The following is a 27,422-nucleotide window of genomic DNA, read 5'->3' on the forward strand; positions in this document are numbered from 1 at the left end:
ATGAATTGGTTTTGACTTTGCATATTTTTATAAGTACTTAGGCAATGGTAAGTCTTTTGTTTTGTTTTTTTTAGAGTCAGGGTTTCTTCATGTATCCCTCGCTGTCCTGGAATTTGTTCTGTAGAACAGGTTGGCCTCGAACTCAGAGAGACCCACCTGCCTCCGCCTCCGCCTCCTGAGAGCTAGGAGTGAAGTGTGTACCACCACCACCTGGTGCAGTGGTCATGCTTACCTTTGCCTAACTGGTCTTAAGGCTTTCCCGGGTTCTCTTTGTGCCACTCTTTCATCTTTGAATTTCCATACACCTCTTAGTGCACATCTTCAACTTTTTTTTTTTTTTAAAACTAGCATGTTTAGTGTGGCAAGCAGAAGTGTGGCCTCTCAAATATGCCAACACGCTAATCCTCAGACCCTGTGCCAGTGCAATTCTACAAGGCAAAATGAATTTACTGATACCAGGGAATCTGAGGGCATTTAGATGGAAAGAGTGCCTTATGTTGTCCAAGTGGGCCCAAACTAACCATGGACTCCTTAAAGGTGTCTGGCTGTGGAAGGGAAGAAGAGGAGACGGGAGAGACCATGAGAGAGGACTCGCTTTGCCATTGCTGGCTTTGGTGTCAGAGGAAGGGGACCTCTGGATAATGGAAAAGAGAAGTCCAGAAAGGAAACGTCTATGCTTCCATTTGGACTTCTGCCCAGTGAGAATGGTGACAGTTGGTATTGTCCCTTTTTGATAGGGTTAGGATCACCCGGGAGCTGGGCATCCTGGCACGGTTGTGGGCATTGCCTCGATTGCTTGCTAGTCGATGTGGGCAGGAGACCCGTTACTGTGCGTTATAGAGAAAGCTCGCTGGGCATTAGCACACACTCAGTGTTGTTTCCCTCCGCTACTCGAGGCTCTGACCAGCTGCTTCGCGGTCCTGCTGCATGACCCCGCCGTGAGTTCTGCCTTGAACTGTGAGCTTCCTTAAGTTGTTTGTGTTGGGCATCTTATTGAAGCAACAGAATAAAATGAAGCCAAGACCCATGTTAGATTTCTAGCCTAGAGCAGGGTAAGGTAAGTCTGGATTGTTTTCAACCAATGACTTCACAGCAGTCAACTGTTACACAACAACGACAGACTCTATACAGAGCCGCATGCTTTCTAAGCACTTGCGAATGTTAGTTTCGTAATAAGTAAAGCCCGATATAACTTTCCTTCAGGCTCTGTGAGATTTTCTGTTCTCTTTTGACATTTATGATACGGAGGACAAGTCTAAATTCATCTAATTTTTGTTTATTTTAAACAACCTTTCATGTTACTCCCTGAATAGATATATGTTCCTTTGAAATCCTCTAAACGAGGCTATATATTGCTGTGATGTGTCTAGTTGTGAATTTGCACTCATTAACTCCATGGAACACGGTGCATGGGTTTTTTTTTTTCCAGTGTTCTCTTAAGTCTTCTCTATGCAGGACGCGATCCAAAAGCCAGAAGCATCAGCGTCACCTGGGAATTGCCTCAAAATCCAAACTCAAATCCTGAATCTTCCCTATTAAGATAAAATTACTCAGAAACAAAGAAACTTTACAAGTTATGCAGGTACGTTGAGGCTGAATAATATGTTTGAAGAAATCAAGAGACAAAGTTCTTTAAATAAATGAAAGCAAAGCCATAATACGCCAAGGTTCAGGGGATACAGAAAGAGCACGTGATGGAAAAGGGGCACGTATAGTGAAAAACACCTGTATCCTCCTGAAAAAAAATTTTTAAATGCTGAATCTTGAAGAATTAGAGAAACGAAATCAAACCAGATGTAAAGTGGGTGAACGAAAAGAGATGGAAACCAAGGATTAGATCAGAAACAAACAAAATGGAGATCAATCACCATCAAAACAGAGCTGATGTTTGAAGATAATAAACCTAAAGCTAGACTAATCAAGAAAAAAGGCAGGCAAAGTTAGAGGTGATACAATAGAACCAACTGATACCCTAGTAACACAGTGACAGTGACATAGGCCTTACTATAAAAGACTATTTGCTAAGAGTGGAAAATCCAGAAGAAATGGACACAATTCTGGATACTTATGACAAACCCACTTTCACTGTTCTTACTCAATTAGAAGTTTTAGCTAAAATAATTAAGCAAAAAGCAAAAAGGGCGATGAAAGTAGGAAGAGAGGAAATCAAATTATCTTGGAGATAATAAGATTCTGTACCTAGATAAATTTGAAGGCTATTAAAACTCTACGAGAACTAGCAATGAGTAAAGGAGCAAGTTACACAGCATGCGGACAACAGTCAGGAGTTTTCCTACACGCTATTAGTGGCTTTGTTGAGAGAGCAACCGTCAAAGCTACAATAGCTACAGAAGTCTTAAAATATCTAGGAAGAAGCCAAGAAAGTGAGAGGCTTCTATGATGAAAACTGAAACATTTTGAGAAGTTGAGGAAGGCAGGAGAAAAATGGAAAGATTGCCCACAGTCTGAGTTAGGGGACTTAATGTTGTTAGGACATCTGGACCCTTGCAGCTTTCCGGGCCACCGAGGCTTTGGATGGTAGGAGCTTTAAAATATACCACAGGAAATGGTGGAAGTCAGGGGTTTCTGCTGAGGTCCATTATGAGAAGGATTCTTTCTCTTGGTCAGAGGACTGGAAACTACCTCTGGCCTTGGTGGAGATATGACATTTGGATCTGGTACAAAGATTTGAACACTATACACAACTGGCTTCTCTCTTAAGAGTTAGTCCTGCTGATCACCTGTCTAGCAGAGCTGTCAAGGAAGGCTGATCTGCCTAAGGCCATGCTAAGGAGATGGGGGAATTATTACTTCCTCAATGTGATGACATATTTATAGTCCCAGAACAACTTCCGACATCAGAAGCTCGTAGAGTTTCCATTTTGTAGCAGGGAAGAGCCTACTCAGTTTTCTTTTGCTTTCTTTGAGACACTGGCCCTACGATGTGCTTTTCTTGGTACTCTAGGTTCTCTCCTTCTTCCTATGAAGAAACCCTCTACTGCCTTATTGCTGCTTGCTAACCTCTTGTTACTGACCCTGAAGTCTGCCTCCCAAATCTCTCTCCTCTTCTCCATGTTTCTTCTCTGAGCAACCTGAGGCCTTATGGGCCTCAAGCTGTAATAAAGTTATCTTTAAGCTTTTGAGTTCATTTTCAAATTCTTTTATTAATAGGTCTAAGGACACAAAAGAGGAAGCATCGGTTTCCATGGTAACAGCGGTCACTATAAGTTACTTTTCTCATTGATAACCAGCACCAGACAAAGGCAACTTAGGAGAAGAAGAGCTTATTTAGGCTCACTGTCTCAGAGATACGGTTCTGCATGGCCAGGGGCTGGGAGGTTGCTCACTCTCTTCATGGAGCCCGGGATGCCAACCCATGGACTAGTGCTACCCACATTACGAGGGTCCTCCCACATCTAAAGGAGTTTAGAAACCTCACAGACATGCTAAGAGGTTTGTCTAGAAACTGACAAGTTACTCATACTACAGCATCGATTATCATAGAGATCCTATGCGGCTATCATAAAAAATACTCATCACCTTTGTCACGGACACAGAAAAATTCCCAACATCCACACGAGAGCTGGAAGGGCCAAATTAACCTAAAGCAAAAGGGCAAAGCTGGAGCTGTAAGCATTCTTATTTCAACGTGTGTGGCAGAGCCACGGTAGATAAATGTGTGACACAGACACACAGACACTGCTCAGTGTGACAGAACAGTGATCAAGGCAAAAGCTTGCATTTTCTGTAAGTAACTGGTTCCAGTCAAAGGTGGAAAACTATAATTCAGAGAAAGGATGACCTCTTTAGGGAATGTTTGGGAAAACTGGATATTCGTACACAGAATTCTGAGACTTGACTTGCCCGCTTACCTCTTCCCTAAATCTTCTATAAATATCTTATAAAAACCAACTCAAAATGGATCAAAGACCCAAAAAGAAACCCCCAAAACTCTGAAACTATTAGGGGAAAAAAAGAGAGAGAGAAACTACTTTAAGATATGGATATAGGCAACCACTTTTCCAGAGAGGACCCCAAAGAAGAAAAAGACATACGGGGTCGATTAAATCATCATCAAAGCCTGAGACTTGAGAGACATAATCAGCCGTTCTTCACCTGGCATAGGGTTGATAGGCAGAACAGATAAGGAACTCAAACAACCGAACAATCAAAAGCAAGAGATCCAATTAAAACAGGCAAATAATCTGAACGGATGCGCCTCTAAGGATGAAATACAAGGAGCAAACAGCTATGCAGGGAAGGCATGCATCACCAGGGAAACACACATCAAAACGACGGGAAGATGTTAGCTCCCCCAGAATGTCTTAATACCACCTGCCATCACCCAGAGGATAGTCACACAGATGCGGCAAAGCCGTGGAGCGGAAGAAACCCTTACACACTGTCGGTGGGAACGTAAGTCAGTACAGCTATTGCAGCATGAGGTAAGACCCACCATATGACCCAGCCATCCCACTTCCAGGCTGTAGTCAAAGGAGACAGAAGCAGCACTCAGATGCCTGTAAGCTTATTTTTCAGGGGCACCAGTCACAGCACCTGAGATAGAGAGCTAGTCTAGGCTCTAGTAAAGAAAACGTGGTAGACTACACGGGGAAATATTACTCAGTTCTAAAGAGGGATGAAGTCTTTCCATTTGCAGCAAAATGGATAGAAATGGAAAACATCTTGAGGGAAACAAGGAAGTTCGGACAGGAACTGCGACTTTTCACACACGGAAGCTAAGAGAAGGTTGCTGGGAAAGTGGGATAGTGAGTATTAGGAGCTCAGAAGGGAGTTTGGGTTTGTGTGTGGGGGTCAGGGGAGACATAAGGGGTAAGTGGGGGTGATTGTTCTGAGACAGAGTATACTATAAGCATGTATTGGAAAAACCACTGATTTCATTAATATATACAATTAATATAAACAAAGAGGGAAGAAGAAACCTAGAGTTTCAGAGCAAGGCACAAATCAATCGGTATTTTTAACAAGATCTCTGGACTGTTGCTATGCATAGACTAAGGAGGTGTCTACCGAGGGATATTCAATAAGTTGTAGATTTGATCTTGACTTTTAAATCAGTTTTTCTAATTTCTTTGTCCTTTTTCCTCCCTAATGGTAGAAGTTGTCAACAGGGGGTCACACCTTCCTCTCCCTCCAAAGGCTCACTTCTTCCTGCCTCCTGTGGTAACTGAAATGCCCCCTCCCTTCCTTCACCCCCATGTATAAAACATTACTTCTAGGAAAGCATTCTGCTAGTGGCTGCCTCGCACGCCAGAAATGAGGCCTGCTGCTCATGGCTGGGGGCCCCTCCTGGGATGTCAGAGTCTTTAATTCTTGGATTATGTGTTTGCCTCTTGTTGCTGCTAATAGATTTTAATTTCTGGAGATAATTCAAGCCCAACAATTTGCTCATTTTGTCTTCTTTTCCCTAATCAAGCCCTACTTTTCTGCATCTTTGGCATTTTAATCGTCTTCTCTAGCTCTGTCCCCATCCCCTGTCTTCTCCAGTTCTGTTCCCACCCCCTGTCTTCTCCAGTTCTGTCCCCACCCTTGTCTTCTCCAGTTCTGTCCCCACCCCCTGTCTTCTCCAGTTCTGTCCCCACCCCCTGTCTTCTCCAGTTCTGTTCCCACACCCTGTCTTCTCCAGTTCTGTTCCCACCCCCTGCTGAGAGAATTGCTTCCTCAAATATGGAGGAGTGTAAGCACATTTTCTCATTTTCTCCTCTCATTTACTACAGTAAATCTTTTTCAGTGTCCTGCCCTTGAAGGCTAATGATTTCTTTCTAAACCGTTTAACTTCTTAGAGGCATAATTAATATAAATAAACAACTTAATCTATATTTTTCTAATGTTTATATAGCTATATCTTCTTTTAAAAAAAACTTTCTTGAATGAAAAAAAATTCTAGGTAAGGGAGACGTGTAGCTTCCCATGGAGAGTCTGAACATAGAAATATAATGTTGGTAATTAAACTATAACTCTGGGGAAAAAAAAACACCTAAGTTTTAGAACGAGCATAATTGCTGTCTGTTTATAATCAGTTGTGGCCTGAGATGGTTCTTCACATGAGACTGTAACTCCAGGCACCGCTAGCAGAGGGGAGGTCCAGAAGTCATCACAGGATTGATTACCCTTGCCATGTATTTCCCAATAACGAATCCCCCCAAACAGAGATTAAGAAACAAATCAGTGGCGCTTATGAGGTAGCCCAATGTGTAGAGGGGTTTGCTGCCCATCCCTATTACCTCAGCTCAATCCCTAGCAGTCACTGGTGGGAAGGGAGAGCTGTAAGTTGTCCTCTGACAGACACTTGGGTAAGGGCACACACCTGCCCACAAATAAATAAATAAAATAAAAAGAAAACATGTTTGTGTTATGGTAGGGTTTCTTAGTGTGATTAATCTCCTTTCTCCTTTCTATGCCCCTCTATAGGACTTCTCAAGAAGGGGAAGCATGGTTATATAGGTTCTTTTGGGACGTGGATAATCATGGGTGGCCTCTTCACCTATGCATCGCCTAGAGAGTCCTTACTGGCTCCTGCCTGTGAATCCGTGCCGTGTATAACATAAAGCAAAGGTGGTCTTGGGTGTAATAAGCAAACCTTGAGACAAGGACCTGAGTGAGCTCAAGACCCAGAACATGAACTCAGAGGAGAGAAGGAGAGACTGTGCATCTGGGGGCTTAGACCTTTGAGAAGCTCCAGGGACACATACCGGAAGGCGAGGGACCTTCTGTCCCCAGACTCTCCCCTGCCGCTTGGGTCATGAAGGTTGCTCTTCTGCACGTCTGGGTTGTACCTGTCACAGGTACAGAAAGCAGTTGTGGTGCCAGGGATGCTCTCACACACAGAACAACACACAAGTGTGCGAGTGGGGCTTTGTTCGCTGCTAGACCACCACAGTTGCCTGTGCATTTGGTGATCTGAGAAAACCCGAGTAAGACACACTCAGTTGTCTGAGTCACAGGTTCTGATGATGGGTAAAGGCAAGCCAGACCTATGGTAGGAGGAAATCCTAATACATTCAGTACTTATTTGGGGGAACAGGAGGTTTCCGTGGCATCAAGACGGGGATGGCAAATGAGTTTCATGTCGACTCTGATCAATTAGCTCTTAGCACCAGGTAGAGGGCTCTGAGCGAGCTCAGTAGGAGATGATATTTTTGTCTTTTAACAAACTCAGTCACAGAAATGGGAGGAGAGAGGGTCGGCATGTGTCTGTAACCCTGCTTTTTAAAAGGAGACTTTAAATACAATTAATAGAAGAGCAGAGTGAACATATGCTTAGTAAGATATAATAAATTCTTCCTCAAATCTGACCTTTTAAGAAGCACAGCATGTGGAATGTCTGGTTAATGGAAGGAGCCTCTAATTATGAATGTTACGAACGAGACTGGGCTAGACTTCAGAGGCCCACAGCAGATAAAATGAGCACATCCGCTTTGTCATTCTGGTACACTTTTCAGGTAAACGTGCTAACTTTTCCTACCAATATATAAAAAACGGAACAATCACCTTTTGCAGCAAGTATCAAGATATCAAAGGCAGGCATGGTAAAATAGTGTCTGTCCCTGGTCTCAGAATCATTGATGGTGCCCATGTCGGGTCAAGCCATCAATGGGAATTCCTCTATTAGGATACTTCAATGCCACCTCTTATCCTGAGTCATGGTTTGACCTGTCTGAGGACAAGGTACCATTTATTCCCATAGTATCCTATACCACTGCCATCCAGATTGACCTCAAGACTTGGGGGTGTCACTTTAGAATGTTCTCCAACGTTTGTATACTTCATGCCCAGACATGGAAGTCAAAACTGCTTGCCACCTCTTGATATCCTAGTCCATCTGCCCTTCACGCTAATCTCTCCAAATTCTAGGAATGGTCATATTAACTCATCTACTTGAGGGATTGGCTTTCCTATGCTATGCTTGTAGGACACAGCAAACCCCCCCACCCATCATCCACTCTGAGAAAAATCTCACGATTGGCAATTTATCATGTGACAGTATTACTCCTGTGGTTATACATTCCTTATGAAGACACACAATTTTCATGTATTTTACAGAGGAACCAATTTCCCATGATGTGTAGGAGGGAGGTGGCAATACCAGCACTCAGCCACTTCCTTGTGATGCAAAGTGGCCTGGGTTTTTTCCCCCATAGTCTGTCAAAGCAATATGATGGGTTATTAGGAAATTAGAAGACTAGTTCATTGGATGGTCTTGTCCTAAAGCCTTTAAGGTCAGAGCATTAGACTGGAAATACCTACTTGAATGTTCTTTGTAGGTTTTGTGTTCAACAGAATAAAGAAAGCCAGCGGTACTGAATTTTGGTGGCCAGGGGTCTGCGGTAGGGATGGAGGAATCCTGTGGATGCATCTTGCCCACTGTATCTGTTTATTGGAGACACCTTTGTAAGAGCATTATTTCAACATGCTATCATGCTTACAAAGAGAAGGCAGATGCAGAGGCTCATAGCCAAACATTAGACAGAGCTTGGGAAGCAAGAACTGCAGGAGCTAGAGGGTTGAGGACACCAAGAGAACATGGCTCACAGAATCAACTAAGCAGGGTTCACTGGGGCTCACAGAGACTGAAGCAGCAACCACAGAGCCTGTATGTGTCTACGATAGTGGTTGTTTAACTTGGGATTTCTGTTGGTCTCCTAACACGAGGAGTGGGCGTGACTCTGACTCTTTTGCCTGCTCTTGGGACCCTCTTCCTCTTCCTGGGTTGCCTCATTCAGCCTTGACACGAGGGTTGGAACCTAATCTTATTGTATCTTGTTATACCATGTTTGGTTGATACCACTAGGAGGTCTGTTCTTTTCTGAAGGTGAACGGAAGAGCAATGGATCTGGGGCGGGGAGGTTTGATTGTGGAAAATGGAAGGAGCAGAGGCCGAAGTCGGGATGTATTGTATGAGAGAGGAAAAAGGAAAAAGAGAAAAATGAAAAGAAGTTAAGATTTTGCCAGAGACACCTTGGAATCCTATTCGGGCAGAGGGAGAGGAGAAGGTTGAGACAGAGAGGAGTCGGGGGTGTTCTCTACAACCCAGAGCTTTCCAAAGTGTAATTTCACCACCCTATTTCACAGAAGACAGAATGAAGGAAAGTCTCTAGGACATGCATGTATACAGCATGTATACTGAGGGCCCAGCATAGACCCATACGGGCTCCATGATTGCTGTTTATCTTATTGTAAATATCTGTGTTTTCCAATGATCTTAAGCAATCCCTGTGGAAAGTGGGAATCGAGGCCCCCAGGCTGAGAACCATGGGTGTAGATGGTGCTCTGCCAAGCTGAGCTTCTAGTTTAGAGTGAGTGAGTCATTAGGTACACAGCCTGGGGCAGTAAAAGAAGGAAACAGCAAGCTGCAGAAAGACATTAGAGCATCAGGTCAGAAGCCACAATCTGATGGCTGCTTCAGAACATCATAGTCAGGGCCTTATACATATATTAAACATTCACAGCCACAGCCAGGCCCTTATCCATGTTAAACGGTCACAGCACAGTGGTGCGATGCTAGCCACCTGACCCGCTGCCTGCTTTAACGATACACATATGGCTGTGCTTTGAACCACAATTGAGAGGACAGCCATGGCTGCGGTTTGGTACCAGAAATGATGTAACTTCAGGGAAGGGGGTTTCAAATCAGGACCTATGCTCACTTTGACTTCTAAGCTAACCCGTGCCCTGCTTCGTGTCAGCTTAGTATTGAACGCTGTGAAATGTTCAGTGCTTTGCTTTTGTGACATCCACTTTTCTCTTTAAAATGAACATTTTGTGAGCCCCCCATCATTTCTCAGATGAGTTCAACTAAATTGTTAGCTTATTTCTGAAAAATCTCCCATCGTCTTCGTGTCACATAAAGAAGACAAGCTTACAACAATTGATCTTTCAGATTTCCACCTATGCCATTGACTAAATCTCAGTAGGATCTTAGCAGATCTGCAGAGAGGAAGGAATCATGGAGACAGACCCATGCCCAGATGGAGATAACCATGGCTCCTGGGGAAAGGAAGATTAGCCTCTCTCAGGGATGAGGCCCCTTAGTCAATGTCTAACAGAGTGGTCAGCCCTGAAATCCTATATGCAAAGGCGTAACCTTTAACCTTTGATCTGTAAGTTTCAATCCAAATGATCACAGGGTTATGGGCCCATGCTCGGCAGTAGTTAGTTGGTCAATACACAATGGACGTCATGTCTTTTTATGAGAATTCTTGGTTTGTTTGTTCCTTTGGATGTTTGTTTGCTTTGCTTTTAGTGTTTGTTTTGCACGCATGTGGGGGTGGGGGGAGTGCGGCGTGTGAAATTGGGTGGGCACAGAAGTGGGAAGATCTTGGAGAAGTTGAGGGAGGGAAATAATATGATCAAAATATATTATGTGAAAAATTTTTAAAAATCAAACTTAACAGGTTGTATTTATATATTTGTACATATACATACATACATACATACATACATACATACATACATACATACAGGTGTGTATGTTTGTGTGTGTAACAATAATAAAGAAAGAAAGACCACTGATGTGAGAGTTGTGGGCGACATTGAAGGGGCTGGAGGGATGGTACCTGGCAGGGGTTAGAAGTGGGAAAGGGAGAGGGAAAGTGGGTGTGAATTTCTATTTCAATTGGAAATATATTTTAAAAAGAAAATTTAAAACAGCCTAAGCCCCCTTCTGTCACCTGTCATGGCAGATAATGTGTGTTTGTCACTTGGGCATATCGAGAGACTCTGTGGGATTGGTTCGTCTTCTGAAGCTGTCTTGACATCCTAGGATCATCCTTGGCTTGGATGACGCACACACAACCGTGGAAACAGGATCTAGACTTTCCTGAAAGAGCATTCCCCGAGCAGTGGGGACAGAGTGGGTCAGAGCTCCACAGGTGTCTCTCTTGACTGACACCCCAGCAGACAGAACCCCATGCTTCATCACAGCAAATCTTCCTGTCCTCTCTGTCCTCAGTTACCTCTCCCAGGAAGGGGCCTGGAACGTTCCCTTCCCTTCCCTCAGTTATGGATGAAGGTCACACTGTGTTTCTAACTACTGCTTCTGCTGACTGGGCTGCTCTGACTAATGATGACTAATGTTTCATCGAGGTGCACGGAGCAGTTCCGTGGCTACCCTTGTAATGAGATCAGAGTTCATTCTCAAGTCTCTATTCTCTTACTTTATGCTTGTTCTCTGGAGGTCTTCACTCTCGTGGTTTTGGTTTCAATCTGCCCGGGGGGGTTGTGTATGTGGCGGGAACAGTTTGTGGTGTTGTCTTTCTACTTCTGACCTCTACCTCTTACAGCCCTGGTTCGGAGTGTCTCTGGCTTCTCACTCAGTAATTCGCTCCCTCATGCATTTCCGTTTCCATCACCAGATGAATATTTATCACGTGGCTCTTGCAGGCCCAGCAGTTTATCTGCTTAGCTGTGGACTCAGGCAAAGGTCATACTTCATCTGCTGAAACATGACTTTGCCCCCTTCTCCTTTCCAGCACGAGGTCATGGTGGGGAGTATCTTCTACTCAGGCTTCTCTTACCATCGAACAGTTCGAATCCCTTACAAACACCTTCCTTCCCCTGGGTCTGCAGCTGTGTCTACCCTGAATGCTCTGTGGGCTCACACACTCATGAAAAATGAATGGGAGCTCTTTCCCTAAAACTTGCTCCATCTGAAGTAGGCCCTAAACCTATAAATGACCCTAGTGACAGAAACCTTACATCTGTCCCAAACTTGTCCTCTCTACTCTCTTCACATTCCTTTGGCTATGCAAGCATTCCTTCTCTGATGTCTCCTTTCTAACAGTGGCCCTATCATTCGATTGAGAACCTTAAAGCCTTGCATCTTCTCATGATGTTATGGGAACTGCTCCTCAGTTGATGACTGGCTGTGCCTTGCGCTGTAGTCTCTCCCTCCTTCCTGCCTGGCATCAAGTTAATTCTTCTTACCTCAAGAGCTGCCCTATCTGTGAAATGGAATCACTCTATTCAGTAGAAGCAGTCGGTCTTGCCTGTGCCTCAGTGGTACCCTGGCTGCACCCTACCACAATACCTGGGATACTCTGGGGTACATGGTCTTGCTTGATGGCAATTTTCTCAAAGGCAGGATGCATGTCTGATTGTCTCTGCATACCTCATGCCTGCCAAACTGACAGGTACGAGTTATTAGCGCATGGTGGAAGAACGCTAGATAACTAAACACCAGGGCTATTTGTTAAGCTGAGAAAAGTATTCATTCTCTGGTTTTCTGTTTTATGAGGGTTTAAAAATAGTTTTCATTGTTATTACTATATATGCTATTATTATGCTTTTAAAAGTTCCCTTTAATGGATGGTAAAAACAAACGGAGAAAAGCTGTTTATATTTTGTTTAAAACATATGTTGGCTTTAAGCAACTTGTGAGGTGTGGAGGAACAGATCCAGGGTAGACCCTGGCAAACACAGGCTTAACCCCTCTCATCTTTACAGAGGCCCATGTTAAGCAGTTTAATGATGCACAGTAAGACCACTTTGCCAATCCCTGCCCAGTGCCCCTGGGGTCCTGTTATATTAGGAAGCTACCTTTGTTGAGCCACCACTGTGCTCCAGGCACTGCTTGCGGTGTTAGTTCCTGTTCACTCCATGGTTTGGGTCCGGGGGAGCAGCTTTCAGCTGTATAACCTGAATCGCTAGTTTGATACTCCCATCTCTCCAGGACACTACCCCTGCCCTGGGCCCGTGTATTCCTTCCTTGGAATACTGTGACACATGGCCCAGGCTCTTCTGTGACCATGAGTTTCGTTAATTGCATTAGTGTTCTTTATCCTGATCTTTCAACTTCCCTCAAAGCTTCTACTCCCTGTCAAGGGCTTCTTTGCATTTAACTGCCCAAGGCAGGCTCAACAGGCACTTGGCTCCGCCTTTGCTAGCCTGCTCTGACCTCTCCACTGCTTTGTCACCAGGAAGCTCCCACAAGCCCCGCCTCCAGCCTTCCTCCACCTGTCGTTTATTTGCTCACTTGTTTATGAGGTCCAGCCATGCCCCGGAGGCCTCGTCTGCACCGTGCACCACTGATCTGGAGGCTCTTCACCTCAGGCTAACGAGCCCCCCTCAGGTTAGCTCAGCCTGTGAGAAGGCAGAACTCCTCCGAGTCCAACCGGAAATGCATCATTTAGAGTGAAAGGACAGTTAGATGCTGTGGGAGTTTCAGGGTAGCCAAACTCCTGACCAAGAGGTGAGGTAAGCCAGCGCTTGGTTTTAAAGATAGCATTAAAGCGATGGCCAATTTTCTAATTATAAGATTTTTGAGAAATTCATGATGTTCATATTATTAATATCCTACATTTCAGAAGATGTAGATAATAGAATATGATTATGGATGTCAGATATGAATTTAATTAAAAATAATAAAATAGAAACCCAAGCATAGCTTTTCAAAAAACCCTGAACCTCAGAAGAAGGCAGAGGGTCACATTAGGCTATGCTGAATATGAATGCACTAATTCTTTCTACACCATTACGTTTGCCTAAAATATGCCCCAGTCTGGGTATTTCAGTCCAGTATACCGTGTGTGGTATGGGGCAGAAAGATAACTGGTGTTGAATTCTTTTCCTTTCAGCAGCTGATTTAACTCATGGACACAAATTTCCAAGCTTCCGAGCTTCAATAGTTTTATGGAAAGAAATGAACGTGGGAAAACTACAAATAAGTCCTATTTTCCGAGTCCTTACTTCACTGAACACTTCAATCCTGTAAGCCAGGTTCTCCAACCACTTCACAAATGAACTCATTAAAGGTGGAGAGAGATGAAAAGTCACTTTGTCCCGGTCATGGTGACATGCCGAGTGGCTAAGCTACAACTTCAAACCCAGTTTTACAATCCTGCGTTCTTAACTAGCATTTTAATTTTTTACTTCTGGTTGCTTTGATAAAATACACGAGTAATTTAGGAAGAGTTTATTTTCGTTCAGAGTTCCGTCATGGTAGGGAGATCACAGCACCGGGTGCTTGAGAGAACTGGTCACTTTATGTCCTTTGACAGAAGAAAGCAAGAGACGAATTCATGCTTCCGACCCCCCTTTTATACAGCCCAGGATCCAAGCCCAGTGGGCGGAGCTACGCACCTTTCCCGTCAGGCTACACGTGATCATGAGAATCCTCCAAAGACGTGCTCACCAGGCTACCAACTAGACAGTCCCTCAGTGAGGCTCTTCCCAGGTTCCAGATTGTGTCCGTTGACAATTAAAATGAACCACTGCGACCACTATTTCATATCTGTCTGCGCACCACATGCGTGCCTGGTGCCTGGAGAGGCTAGAAGAGGGAGCCAGATCCCTGGGACCGGGGTTACACATGGTCTTGAGGTGACCCATGGCTAGTAGGAATCGAACCTGGATGCTCTGGAAGAGCTGTCAGGGCTCATGACTGCTCATCCACTTGCCAGCTGGTGGTGCATTTTTTTTTCATCAAAACTCAATGGGGTTAGAAATGAGCAATGTGACATTTTGAGCTCACGTGGCTGACTGCTAAGTAAACCACACACCAGTGCGACGGGGAGCCCTCGCTTTGCCACGTGTGACTCTTCATATGTGGGGTCTGCCCTGGTGCCACAGAGCAACTCCTGAGCTGACGGTGCCAAGAAAGAAAGAGAATCCCTTAGACTAAGTGGGAATTTATACCCAGGCCACAAGGAAATGCAGATCATTAACACTGGATGGAAAATGTTGCAATACAAAGCAAACATCAAAGCAAACCCGTGACATTTACCCAGGGATGAAGGAGTGAGCAGAAGAACAACACAGCTCAGAAAGGGCAGAGGGGAGACGCTAACTGCAAGGGGGATTGAAAATAACGTGACTACCGCGCCTGGAAAACCAGAGAGGCGAAGCGGTGGGTGTTCTCCTTCTGTGACTGCAACCTAGCAGTCTCCGGGTCCACGGGTACCACATAAGGCGTCCATCTCTTTGGACTTTTGAGTGTCTTTTAAGACACTTGTGTTTGAGTGTAGTCTTTTCCACTGCATCATTCGGTTAAAAAAGGAAGGCAGAAGAAAACGCATGCTTTCCTGTTTCCTACTCGAAACAGTTTATTCTTTCACCCTTAAAAAACACTTTCCACTTGTGAGGGCTTTCTACACTCAAAAACATGTTTGCTCACAAACTTAACCTGTGAGCTTGAAGGACCATCTAGAGACTTGGGCTTTTCTCTTCCAAAGAGTCAGCAGTGAGGCTTCTGGAAGGAGAAATCGTGTTCTAAAAGCATTTTTAAAAGAGGGAAGCCGCACAGAGGGTTGACGGCAATACAGTTTAGAGGACAACTATTTTAAAAGTCCTGAGGCTTTGAAAAACTACTGACAAAGGGGTTATCTGATAATCAAGGAGTAAGTACAGTGTAAACATATCAAGTAATTAGTAAACATGCTAAACTAAGACAATCATTTGTCCAGTAGGTAAAGTCACATGCTGTGAAGTCTGGCAAATGTAGTTCGATCCTTGGGACCCACACAATAGAAGGAGAGAACTTACTCCCCTAAGTTATCTTCAGACCTTTGTGCATGAACACACGCACGCACGCATGCACGCACACACAACATTACTTCACCAAAACCATTTAGCATATCTGCTATAAATCTCAATTTTTGATAAGATTAATGACTGGTATTTTTATATCACACTTACTTTTTTCTATTGTAATGAAAACAGAGAGATTCGTAGTCGGAAAGGAGGCAGGAACCCGGGATAGAATGTGTGCCTCTTTTCCATCTAAAACCCGAAAGAATTGGGTGAGCATAAAGTGATCCTATTACATTTATCACTATTATTAAGTCTACTCTGATGAGAGACTAAAATAAAACTACCCTAGCATTTTTGACCATTACAAAGACTTAGATCAACGGGCTCGCAGAAGCAATTGGTCTTCTGAACACTCAGTGTCTCTTGGAGAGCGAGATCATGAAAGTCCTGGGACAAGTACGGTGGTAACAGCTTCCCTTCTCAATTACCCAGAGCACATAGATTTCACTGTAAATAGAGGAGCCTGTGCAGCTTGTGTTTCTGTAGCTTTGACTTATGCCCCTGCTGGAGGTCGGGGTTTAGGAGTCATGGACAGGGAGGAGTGCGCAGGAACCAAAGAAGTGATTCTCCATCCCTTGGCAAAGTGGAAAGGGACATTTCTACCCTTAGATGCTTGTGAGTCTTTAGATATATGGATTAGAAAGATCGTCTCTGCTTTGTGTTCAGAATCGTTCATATTTTAGAATGACTCATAAGTATTTTTGACTTTCTTTCACCAAATGTTTTTTTTCCCCTTCTGAGGGAGGAAGTATATTAGGAAAAAATAGACACAGATTTCCGGCTTGCCTTATTTCAAGAGTTTTAATTCTCCGAGAGGAAAAGCCTCCTGGAGAGTGAGATTTCTGGAATCCTACAGCTCTTCCCGTCATCACTCTGGGTATCTGGCATCACACTTAGGGTATCCGACATCCCCCGCATGTTCTCTGGTTCCCAATCTGTTATCCCCAGCGAGAGAGCAGGTCCCGGAAGTCTGGAGGCTTACCTTCTCCTTCTCTTCATCCTTCCTCACCTACCTCCAGGCCCAGCAGACAACCTAGACAAAGTTCCCTGGGGGCCCTTTCTGGGTTAGTTCATGGCCAGCAAGTCCTGCCACTCTTTCAGCAGAATTCTTATGTTTGAACCTCAGGATATACCAAGATTTTATGCAGTTGCTTCAGCAGGCTCCCCTTTCAGTCCATAAGTGGGGGTACTGCATGTCTAATTGTCCTTAGCATCAGAGACACCCAAGGTGACTCTCTGGTGATGGTCCTTTGCACATTTAATTTTCTACCTATGTGTTGAAGTCATAACCACCAAAAATCCATTATCTCTATGTCTATGACTCCAGGTGTCCATATCCATATCTTTGAACACTCCAGAGTTCTAGAAATAGAGGCAGTTTATGGCACAATGCTTAAACTAAGTCAGCTTCATATTGGTTGGGTCTAGTTGCCTTAAATATCAGGTTTTTGTTTGGTAAAGACTAAACAGAGAGAGAGAGAGAGAGAGAGAGAGAGAGAGAGAGAGGAGAGAGAGGAGAGAGATATCAAATTTTTGGACCTCTAACTCATACAGCATGCAGAGAAAGGCCTTTATTTTACTATAGTCAACTTGAAGTGATTCAAATATTTCCAGCTATGTTAAATTTCTTCAATCCGCACATCCAGTGATACATTTCCATTTCTGTAATTGTGTGCATGTGTGTGTGTGCGTGTACATGCACGGGTATGTGTATGTGTGAATATGTGTTTGCCCATATGCCTGTACTTGAGTCCAAGCATATATGTTTTTGAAGACCATGGGAATATGCCAGGTATTGTTTTTTGGCTGCTGTCCATGTCTCTCCTTGTCCCAGAGCTTGCCACATAGGTTAAGCTGGCTCTTCATGTAGAGACTGAGCGCAGGCACGCATGCGAGTCTTACGTCCTGCAGGTACTCATGCTCTAAGAACGAGTGTTACTTCCTGAGCCGTCTCCCCAGTGTGGTTTCTGCATCCACAGCGGCACTGCAGAGCTCCAGGGGGCGTTGTTTACACGAGAGTCTAAGACAAGACGACGTGTCTAGGCTCTATTTGCCAGAGGACCATTTAACATGTTAACCCAACAAGAGCCATCATTTTGCGTAAAAACCATTAGAAAGTTGAAGGAGAAGCATCCAAGCTCCTATCCAGAAGTGACTTGGTTCAATAGACATAAAATGACATCCGTTTTCCATGACAGTTTACAGTGCACGATCTCCCTTTCTTGCATCTTCCTGAAGATGACAGCTGCTGGATTGCCATCAGTCTACACAGCACGCTCCGAGTGGCTCCTCCGCAGCAGGATGGAGGTTGTGTGGTACGGATGTCCACTGCGTTTGTCGCACAGTACAGAGGTCCTGCTCGGGCCTGGGGCATCTTGACAGTTTATTAGAGAACAGCTTCAGAAGTCGTACAAATGCATGGGAGTAAGCAAAGGGGTGGCGAGAAGTTCTCTCAGAGGGGACTTTTGGTCTGATAGGCAAATTAATTGGTTATAGAAAACACCACTCAAGGCATAATTGTCCTTATTTTAATGTTATCCTGGAGCCCTGAGACCAATTTGGACTTGGGACTTCCCATCTGTGCTCTTCAGTTATTGTGAGCTGCTGGCTGCACATGAAACCGTTTGCAGTTAACTCACAGGGCCTGGCTAAAGTCTAGGGAGTAATTTTCTCTGCCTACATGAAAGCATCCCTGTCCCTTTGAAATTCTGCATCCTTTGTCCTACTGTGTACTGACCACAGCTGGTCCCTCAGTAGCCACCACTGCAGAGTACAGATGCAACTACTTTTTTTTTGGTGCTAGTTGAAATGATTTTCAGAAAACTTGTGGCTTTGCAGACGATCAGGTGTACCGTAGTGCCCTTTGCCATCAGCGGCGGTGGGCATTTTGGGTCTATATCCTTTTAGCCATATAAAAATAAAACTCCACTGGCAGCAGAAAACTTCTATCCACCATGTATCAGAAACAAAGGATGTTTGGAAGGGGTTATGTCATCAAAGAATTAGTCTAGGACTTAAAAGAAGGTGGTAATGTTACATGCTACTCCGGGTCTAGAGACAATCAATCTACAGGGAGAAATCTGGGGATGAGAACTTCATCCTGAAGCATACAGGTCCCAGCACTTCACCCTTGACCCAAGCTGGAGTGACCAGAATGGGTCCCCAGAAACAGTAAGGGCAGCGAGGTTGGCCATTACCGGCTGCCGGCTGTGATACACATCTGGCACACATTTTACCTTAACCATCAGATCTTCTGTAGCCTGGCAGAGCAGCTCTCAACATACCTGCTGGAAATAACCTACATCGTCTTTCAAAAATTATTTCTTGTTTGATTAGAGACAGCCTGGTGTAGTCCAGGCTGGCTTAGAACTCACTGCAAAAGGAGAAGATGGTTTTGAGCTTGTAATCTTCCTGACTCCACCTCACTCGTGTTGGCACGGCAGGTGTGTCATACGTCCTCTTCCTGTTTGGATTGACCCTGTGCATGTAGTTTGCATGTTGGGCAAGCATTCTACCAAACATGGCACATCCCCAGCTCCTACTGTATGATCTTGGAGTTAATGCTCTTGGATCCAATTCTTCCTTTATTCTCGTGCAAGTCTAGTGGGACTGCAGGAAGTTTATGGTTGTGGCTAGAAACTAAGGAAATGAACAAAATAAGTGTGTGTGTGTGTGTGTGTGTGTGTGTGTGTGTTTGTGCGCACGTGGGTTTATTCCTTCAAGAGGCTTACAAACACAGCCTCAAGGTACAAGCTGATTGCTCAGTGTACAGTCAGTTTACCAGAACAGGAACTTCCCTAGAGACTTATTCAAAGGCTGTGGAACACAGGACTGAGTCTTCTGTAAGTGGGATGCAAGTCCTGCTGATTACAGGGCCTGGAGAGGGTTGGTTAAATATGCAGATCGTAAGGTCAGATTTCAGCACGATTGGAGGTGCTGAAGGACCGCCTCAGTAGAGAGAGACTTACTACTTTTTTTTTCTTTTCTTTTTTGTCTGAGCTGGGGACTGAACCCAGGGCCTTGGGCTTGCTAGGCAATTGCTCTACCACTGAGCTAAATCCCCAACCCCTGTAGAGAGTGGCGCGGCGAAACAAAGATGGCACCGACATCCAGCCTTGTCTGGATATGAACGACTTACTGCGCATGTGCAGGCTTGTCCCCTTGCTAGGGCTCCCTCTAGCGGTGAACAGCGGTACTGCACATGTGCGGTTTATGCACCAGGTGTCAGTTGACCGTTAATATGTTAATGAGGTGATTCATTCTCTGCCAATCCCTGGAGGACAAGTAGTGGGGTGATCCATGCCCCACCAATCCCTGAGAGATAATTAGCATACAGTTGTCTATATAAGTCGAGCGATTTTGCTGCTCGGGGTCCCTGTTCAAGAGAGCTGTAACACTAAGAGAGCTGTAACACTGAGAAGAGCTGTAACACTAAGAAGAGCTGTAACACAGTAAAGGCATGCTCGCAGAAGAATCCTGTTGCCGCGCGTCGTTCTTACTGGCGGGACATTAGGCGCGCGACAAGTGGTGCCGAAACCCGGAAACCAACATCGCCGGTGCCGAGGGGACCCTTCAGTGTGCTGAAGAGGATTCAGAACTGCGAGAAGGTAAATTAAAAGGTAAGCTTCGAGAGGCATGCCCCTTTTTGGAAGAGAGCATGTCAGAAACGGAGCAGAGTGAGAAATTAGGCTTCCGAGAGGCATGCCCCTTTTTGGATTTAAGAGAGCATGTCAGAAACGGAGCAGAGTGAGAAATTAGGCTTCCGAGAGGCGTGCCCCTTTTTGGATTTAACAGAGCATGTCAGAAACGGAGCGGAGTGAGAAATTAGGAGCGCGCAAAAAAGGAAAAGGTTACTAAAACAAAAATGAAAGAGATACAAAAGGCGGAAGAAATGCTGCTGGAGGAAAAAATAGGTGTGCCCGGAGGACGAAGTACAAGTCACCCGGAGAGGATATTTTGTATCCATTAAAAGAATTAGAAGCCTTAGAACTGGCTGGCAGTGACTCTGAGCAAGAGTTGTCAGAGTTGGAGGAGGAGGAATTAGAGGAAGAGGCAGCCATATATGAGGAAGAAAGATATGGGCCTAGGTGGAGAGCCACTGTGAAGAAACCAAAAGTTATGGATCCTATGTGGGCAAGGCTGGTAATTTTGTTTCTTTTTTTCTTTGTGTGGGATAGAGAAGCCACTGACAGCAAGCTTAAGCCCGGACCAAAACCTCTTTGGCGAATGGTCCCTGCCTGCTTAGAGGATAAATGATGTGAGGAAGCCCTTAGAGCCGTTAGGACAGGTCAGAGGGTCCTTGCAGAGCAACAAGAAAGTATGTCAGAGGGAGAAAAGGTCTCGAAAGAAAAAAAGAAAAGAAAAGGAGATAAAAGGAACAGAGAGAAGGCAGAGATAAAAAATGGGGTCAGTGCAGCTTTTGTTGTGGCTCAAGTTGAGGCTATTGCTAGGTATGTGATTAGGCTCTGGAAACCTCACAGAGTCATACTGATCAGATTTGATAGAGGTAGACCGCCTGAAAATTTATTCAGGAGAATCAAACAAAAAGATAAACTTGAGTGTGCCTACTTGGATTCCTGGTCTCAAGGAGATTTAGCAAGTGACAAGGTGCTTCTCTTAAAAAAGCAGTTTCAATTGGCCCTTGGAGCCTTGCACCTGTAGCTAAGATATGTGTAGCCACTTCAATTTTGTTTTCTGATTGGTTTTAAATGTATAAATATTCTCTACATGCCTTGGTTATGGACTATTGGCTTTTAAGTTATTGGATATGGTTTAAAAAAATGTAACATTGATAACAGAAAGTTGACATAAAACTGGTAAAATTTAAAATATGCTCATGTTTCTGTTGATACCTGTTCCGGTATTATACACGCTACTCTGATGACTGGTGAAAAGGCTCATAATGCCATTAGCCATTGCTTAGAGGCATGGGCAGCCTGGGGAAAGCCTGATAGTCTCAAGACAGACAACAGGCCTGCCTACACTGCAAAGTCCTTTCAGGCATTTTGCCAGACAATCCAGGTCAAACATACTACAGGATTGCCATACAATCCCCAAGGTCAAGGAATTGTGGAAAGGGTACATAGTACCTTAAAAGAGCTTATACAAACACAAAAAGAGGGAATTGCCAACAGCTGAACACCAAAAGAACAACTTTCTTTAGCTCTATTTACTCTAAATTTCTTAATTTTGGATGCGCATGGCCGCTCTGCTGCAGATCGCCATGCTACTACTACACCTATAACTAATACAGAAGTAAAGTGGAAAGATGTCTTAACTGATGAATGGCGTGGCCCAGATCCCGTGATTTTGAGATCTAGGGGAGCTATTTGTGTTTTTCCGCAGAATCAAGAAAATCCAATTTGGGTACCCGAGCATTTGACTCGAAGACTGTCTTCTGCTCTTCCTGAAGATGAGACTACGAACCCTACTATTACTACTGGGAATGGTAATACAGGTTAATTCGCTCACTCTGTGGGCTATTGCCAGATCCTGGCCAGTACCCATGCCAGTTTATAGCAATTCTACTGTTTTGAGAATAAGACTGGCAAGCATAATCTCTGGCCTTGGTTTCAATGGGTGCTGTCCAATGAGCAAGGGGCATATACATCCCTGACCCCCTTTGCTAGGTTGATGGGAGAGAACTTCGTGCTGTATAATGTTTCAGCTACCAGAAAAAATGATACCAGGTTGATCAATATTCAATATAATAACCTCTTGGTAAATAATACTGCCACTAGTACTTCAGTATGTGCTAGATCACCTTTTTTCTGATAAGCACTAATGTAAGCAGTGGTGCTTTAAATTGTAATAGCTCTGATGTAGTCTGCTATTTAGCTGAATGCTGGGATGGCACCAATGACACCGCAGTGATGGTTAAGATTCCCTCCTTTGTGCCAATCCCAGTGGAGGCAAACCCAGATAGCTTTCCTATTCTTAATTTGCTGAGAGCCAAAAGAGATTTTGGAATTATGGCAGCCATAATTTCAGCCATTGTGCTGTCTGCTGCTGCACCTACCACAGCTACAATTACTATGACCAATCAAATACAGACGGCGGAGACTGTCAATCAGATTGTAGAAAGAATTGCAATGGCACTAGAGATACAAAAAGAATTTAATACCCATTTGGCATCTGGCCTTCTATTAGCCAATCAAAGGATAGATTTAGTTCAAGAACAAATTGAAGCACTGTATCATATGACACAGCTGTCTTGTGTTTCCTCCCTTAGAGGTTTATGCATTATTCCTTTGCGAGCTAACTTTTCTCAGAATTTTCAACAGAGCAAAGAAATCTCGAATTATCTGAAAGGAAACTGGTCCATGAAAGCAGAGCAACTATCAAGACAATTGCTGATGCAGATTGCTGTCCTCAACAGCACTAGGTTGGACCCCATCACAGTTGAAGACTTTACCTCATGGGTTACCAATGCTTTCTCCCTTTTTAAGGAGTGGGCGGGCATGTTTGTCCCGGGGAGCTATTGTCCTCCTGGGATGCGGAGTAGGTCTCTGGCTTATTGGCCATTTAAAAAGAGAACATGCCAGACACAAAGTGGTTGTTTACCAGGCTATGACCACCATTAAAAAGGGTACTTCTCCCAACATATGGCTGGCCTCTTTGAAAGATCAAGAGTTCGCCCTAGATCATTTTTGTCAGTCATGTGGAGTCATTGTATCCAGGGACGGGCAACTTTCCTCGAACTCGGACCAACCTAAGACACGGGGCCCGGTGGCGATAGGGTAACTCTATGATGGGTAAGGCCGAGTTTGGATGAGAACGACCTAAGACAGGAGCAATGACAAGATTGACGTGACACCCAGATCTAGACCAGTCATTTTATTAAACAAAAAAGGGGGAGATGAAGAGAGTGGCGCGGCGAAACAAGATGGCGCCGACATCCAGCCTTGTCTGGATATGAACGACTTACTGCGCATGTGCAGGCTTGTCCCCTTGCTAGGGCTCCCTCTAGCGGTGAACAGCGGTACTGCACATGTGCGGTTTATGCACCAGGTGTCAGTTGACCGTTAATATGTTAATGAGGTGATTCATTCTCTGTCAATCCCTGGAGGACAAGTAGTGGGGTGATCCATGCCCCACCAATCCCTGAGAGATAATTAGCATACAGTTGTCTATATAAGTCGAGCGATTTTGCTGCTCGGGGTCCCTGTTCAAGAGAGCTGTAACACTAAGAGAGCTGTAACACTGAGAAGAGCTGTAACACTAAGAAGAGCTGTAACACAGTAAAGGCATGCTCGCAGAAGAATCCTGTTGCCGCGCGTCGTTCTTACTGGCGGGACATTAGGCGCGTGACAAACCCCAACTTACTACTTTTAAGGACGTTTCAGGCATGTGTATTTGTAGCCTCCACCCATCTAGAAAATTCTGGGGTTTGTATTGTTTTCTCGTACGATTGGTATAAAACTCCCTGCATATTCATTTAAAAATAGAAATAGACTTCGTAGATCTGTTCTCCTTTGTCTGGGTCTGACTCCCCACTTTCGTTGGAATCCTTCTCTTCGCAGCTCGGCATATATGGAAGACGGATCTAGTCTGTCAGAGCGTGTCTGGACTCCCATGCTGGACAGTCCAGGTCCAACAGCAGCTGGCAATGTTCCAGTGACCCCACATCGCCTTTGATTACCTCTCAATGTGGCCTTCCAGCTGGCTTCTGTGCTGCAGGGAGCTTGAACTGCCCCAAGGATTTCTCACCCCTAAGGTCTCAGAGCTTTGGGGCTCTAGAAGTCCTTCAACACAGGCAGCACACCCCTTTTCCATGCCTTTGACCTGAAACTTGTGCCCATCTTTAACAGCACTTCCAGTCGACACGGGGGCCCACTTTCTAGCCAGGGCTCTCCTTGCTCTCTCCATCTTCCTCCTTCTGGGTGCATGGATGACAGATGTTAGGGTCACACAGTCCATTCCACTTTTAGACATTCTTTCCCTGAACTGTTTTCATTCTCATTCATGTGACAGGATTTCTAAGTGTTTCCCCTTCCTCTGGAAGTGTTTCCTGGATATATTATCTGCAGCAACTCCACCATGTTCTTAAGGCATGTATGAAATGAAAACGTTTCCTTTTCCTGGTGTGGGGGAAGCCCAGTTGATCCATCTCTCTCACCTGGCATTTGTCAGGCCTGTCTCTCCTGTCACCTAGGACAGGTAGGCTAAAGATGTGCTGTAAAATGTCATCTCCTGTCGGTGCACATGTGTGTACACAGGGATGCTTGTGTACACATGTATGTTGTTGGTTCACATGGAGATTAGAATTCAACGTCATGTGTCTTCATTAGTTGCTTCCCACTTTAGAGGTTTGAGACACAGTCTCATTGAACCTGCAGCTCACCGACTGGCTAGACCAGAAAGCAGGGGATCTGAACTTGGGTCTCCTGCAGAGTCATCTCCTTAGCTTCCCGCCCTGATACACCAACATGGTGTAAAGTTATTTCTAGAAGCCTTTGGTGAGAAGAATCATTTGCCACTATAAATACCTAGATAAGAGCCTGGCAATATTTTTCTATGAGGGGACGGCTAGGAGATGCTTTAGGCTTTTCAGCCTAGATAGCCTCTGTTGGAACTGCCTGCTTCAGCGTGGGAGGTAACAGACAGCGCACAGGAAAACCCAAAACCAATTAGTGGGACTAATTTGATATATATATTTACATATCACAAAAGAGTATCCTCCTTTTAATATTTTAAAACATTAAAAAATGTCAAAGCCATCCAGCCTAGGAGCCATATGAAAAGCAGATGATAGACTGAACTGTTGTGCCGTGGTTTGTTGACTTATGACCTTGATCACTGGAGCCATGTTTTGGTCCTTAGGCTTCCTGCATGAGGATCACTTAAGGTTGAGGGGCAGGGGGTAGACAGCTTGCTTGATAAAGGGCGTGTCTTGCAAGCATGGAGACTTGACTTGTGTTCCATTACCAGAACCTACAGAAATCAGTTAGGTACGGTAGTCCCAGTTGGCCAGACAGCAGAAGCAGCTACGAGGCAAATTCCAGGCCAGTGAGAGACTTTGATTTTTTGAAAAAAAAAGCCCCAGCATCTGACGAATGATACCAAAGTTTGTCCCGTAGTCTCCATGCATACCACAGCTAAGACTCTGTGCTCTTTCTAGATGCAGCAAAGGTGAAACCAAGGGTTTCTGTGTGTTCCCATTTAAAGTACCTGTTATTCAGAATATCGTGCATGGGACAAGTATTTATCTAAATATGTAAAAATAAGACATTTTTATCGAGAGGAAACACACACATTAAGCGATTTAATGTGTATGAGACTAAACTGTAGACTGGAAATAATCTTTATATTTCTGTTGCAAATAGCCACCTTGACAGCTGAACCACTGTTGCCCACAGGAAATCCAGACAAGATCACCTTTGTTATGAGCTCATGGCAGATGCTACCCATTTCCTGAACAGTCTCATTCATCTGACACAGTGGATGATGATTCAGCATCTTTAGGAAGGAGAAGGACCGTCTGGAATCCTGTGCCCACACAGGTCTTTTGGCTAACACAAATCAGTTGAGACTAGAGTAGGACTGAGCTGTATAGAAAGGTCTGGTTGTTCCCAGTCTATAGCCACAGTCACCTGCATTGTGTGAGTTATTACCAAAGCTGAAAAAGGAGTGGAGAAAGGGAGAGAGTAGTATATTGAAAATCCCTCTTGAACTGGGGGCTCTGTTCTAACCTTTGACCCTCATCAAGATTATAGAATCTCACCTTGTGTGCTGTGCTGCAGGCTCTGTGGAGGGTTCTCTTGTTTAATTCTCAAACGAAGCATGTGAAGAAGCTACATTTTACAGCTCAGGAATCAAGAGTTTTATAGATACAAGGGAATGTGTTCATCTTCCCACAGGTTCAGTGAGGTCCAAAGATGTGACCTCAGGGCTGTGCTCCTAAGAGCTACACCAGGCAACCCTCCTTCATCATTTACGTGGAAGAAAGCCAGGTTCTGGCAGTTTTGTTCTGTTTTGCTTTTTTTTCTGAAGAAGGAACTAGGCACTAAGTTCTGAGTTGACTCTGGACAAATATATTACATTTCATCCCACAAAAGCCACGGCTCCCTTTTAGCATCGTGTAAGTTAGGAGACACACATGATCCTGCAGCTCACCAAGCTCGCCTTGAGTAACTCTGGACCACTATGCCCAGGAAGGATGGGATTTTGTTACCTTAAAAAATAGTGCTTGTTTGGCAAGCCGTAAACCAGGTGACCAATAAGGAAGACAGTGACAGAAGAGGCTCTGAGGGGAGCATAGGCCTTGGCCATTGTGACCTGAGTAGACAGAGCACCGAGAGGCTGGCAGAAGTGGAAGACAGTGTCAGGTAGAAGATGAGGCTGCAGACATGGACTTTAAGGACACCCAACCATTCTCGGCCAAGCAATCCCCTCAAGGCTAGTGAGAAGGCGTTGGAAGTCCATCATTTGAACATGCTTGTATTTAATGTGCCTAGATTAACAGTCATTAGCATATATTTAAATGAACCTATTCTTTCTTGGATTTCTTTTATTATTTTTTGGGGGTGGGTCCTTATTAATTTTGCAAGTTAAAGAGCATCTTCGAGTGTGGCTCAGGGGAAAGGCTCTGGAACTAATTAGAACAAGTGCTACGCTCATCTCATCAGCTGATGAGCTATGGCAGATGAGTCCCCCCTGAGCAGGGGAGCACGGTCCACATCACACTCACACGCTTGGGAAGTAGAGTACGTCGCTGCTCTTATGATGTAGCAGCAGCCATTTCAAGTCTAATTAGGTGTGCAGAGCAGCTCTTTTTCTGACACAGGCTGCTTTCAAAGGGCAGGAATGACAAGCACTATTTCTGGCCACTTCCTTTAGGGACATGGCTTTCTGTTGGAAAGCAAATGGTTTTA

At 44.6% G+C, this 27,422-nt stretch overlaps 1 protein-coding gene and 1 long non-coding RNA gene across 27 annotated transcripts in view; one reads left to right on the plus strand and one right to left on the minus strand.

Annotated features, from left to right (window-relative positions):
- Positions 1 to 27,422, minus strand: part of Magi2 (membrane associated guanylate kinase, WW and PDZ domain containing 2) — a 1,483,910-nt gene that overhangs the window by 182,388 nt on the left and 1,274,100 nt on the right. The gene's annotated exons all lie outside the window — the stretch shown is intronic.
- On the plus strand, positions 13,030 to 21,995 carry LOC120102477 (uncharacterized). The gene is made up of 3 exons (XR_005504125.2): positions 13,030 to 13,215; positions 13,596 to 20,168; positions 21,895 to 21,995. It is a non-coding gene; the product is annotated as an uncharacterized LOC120102477 (long non-coding RNA).

Source organism: Rattus norvegicus, chromosome 4 (genome assembly GCF_036323735.1).
Source record: "Rattus norvegicus strain BN/NHsdMcwi chromosome 4, GRCr8, whole genome shotgun sequence".
NCBI lineage: Eukaryota > Metazoa > Chordata > Mammalia > Rodentia > Muridae > Rattus > Rattus norvegicus.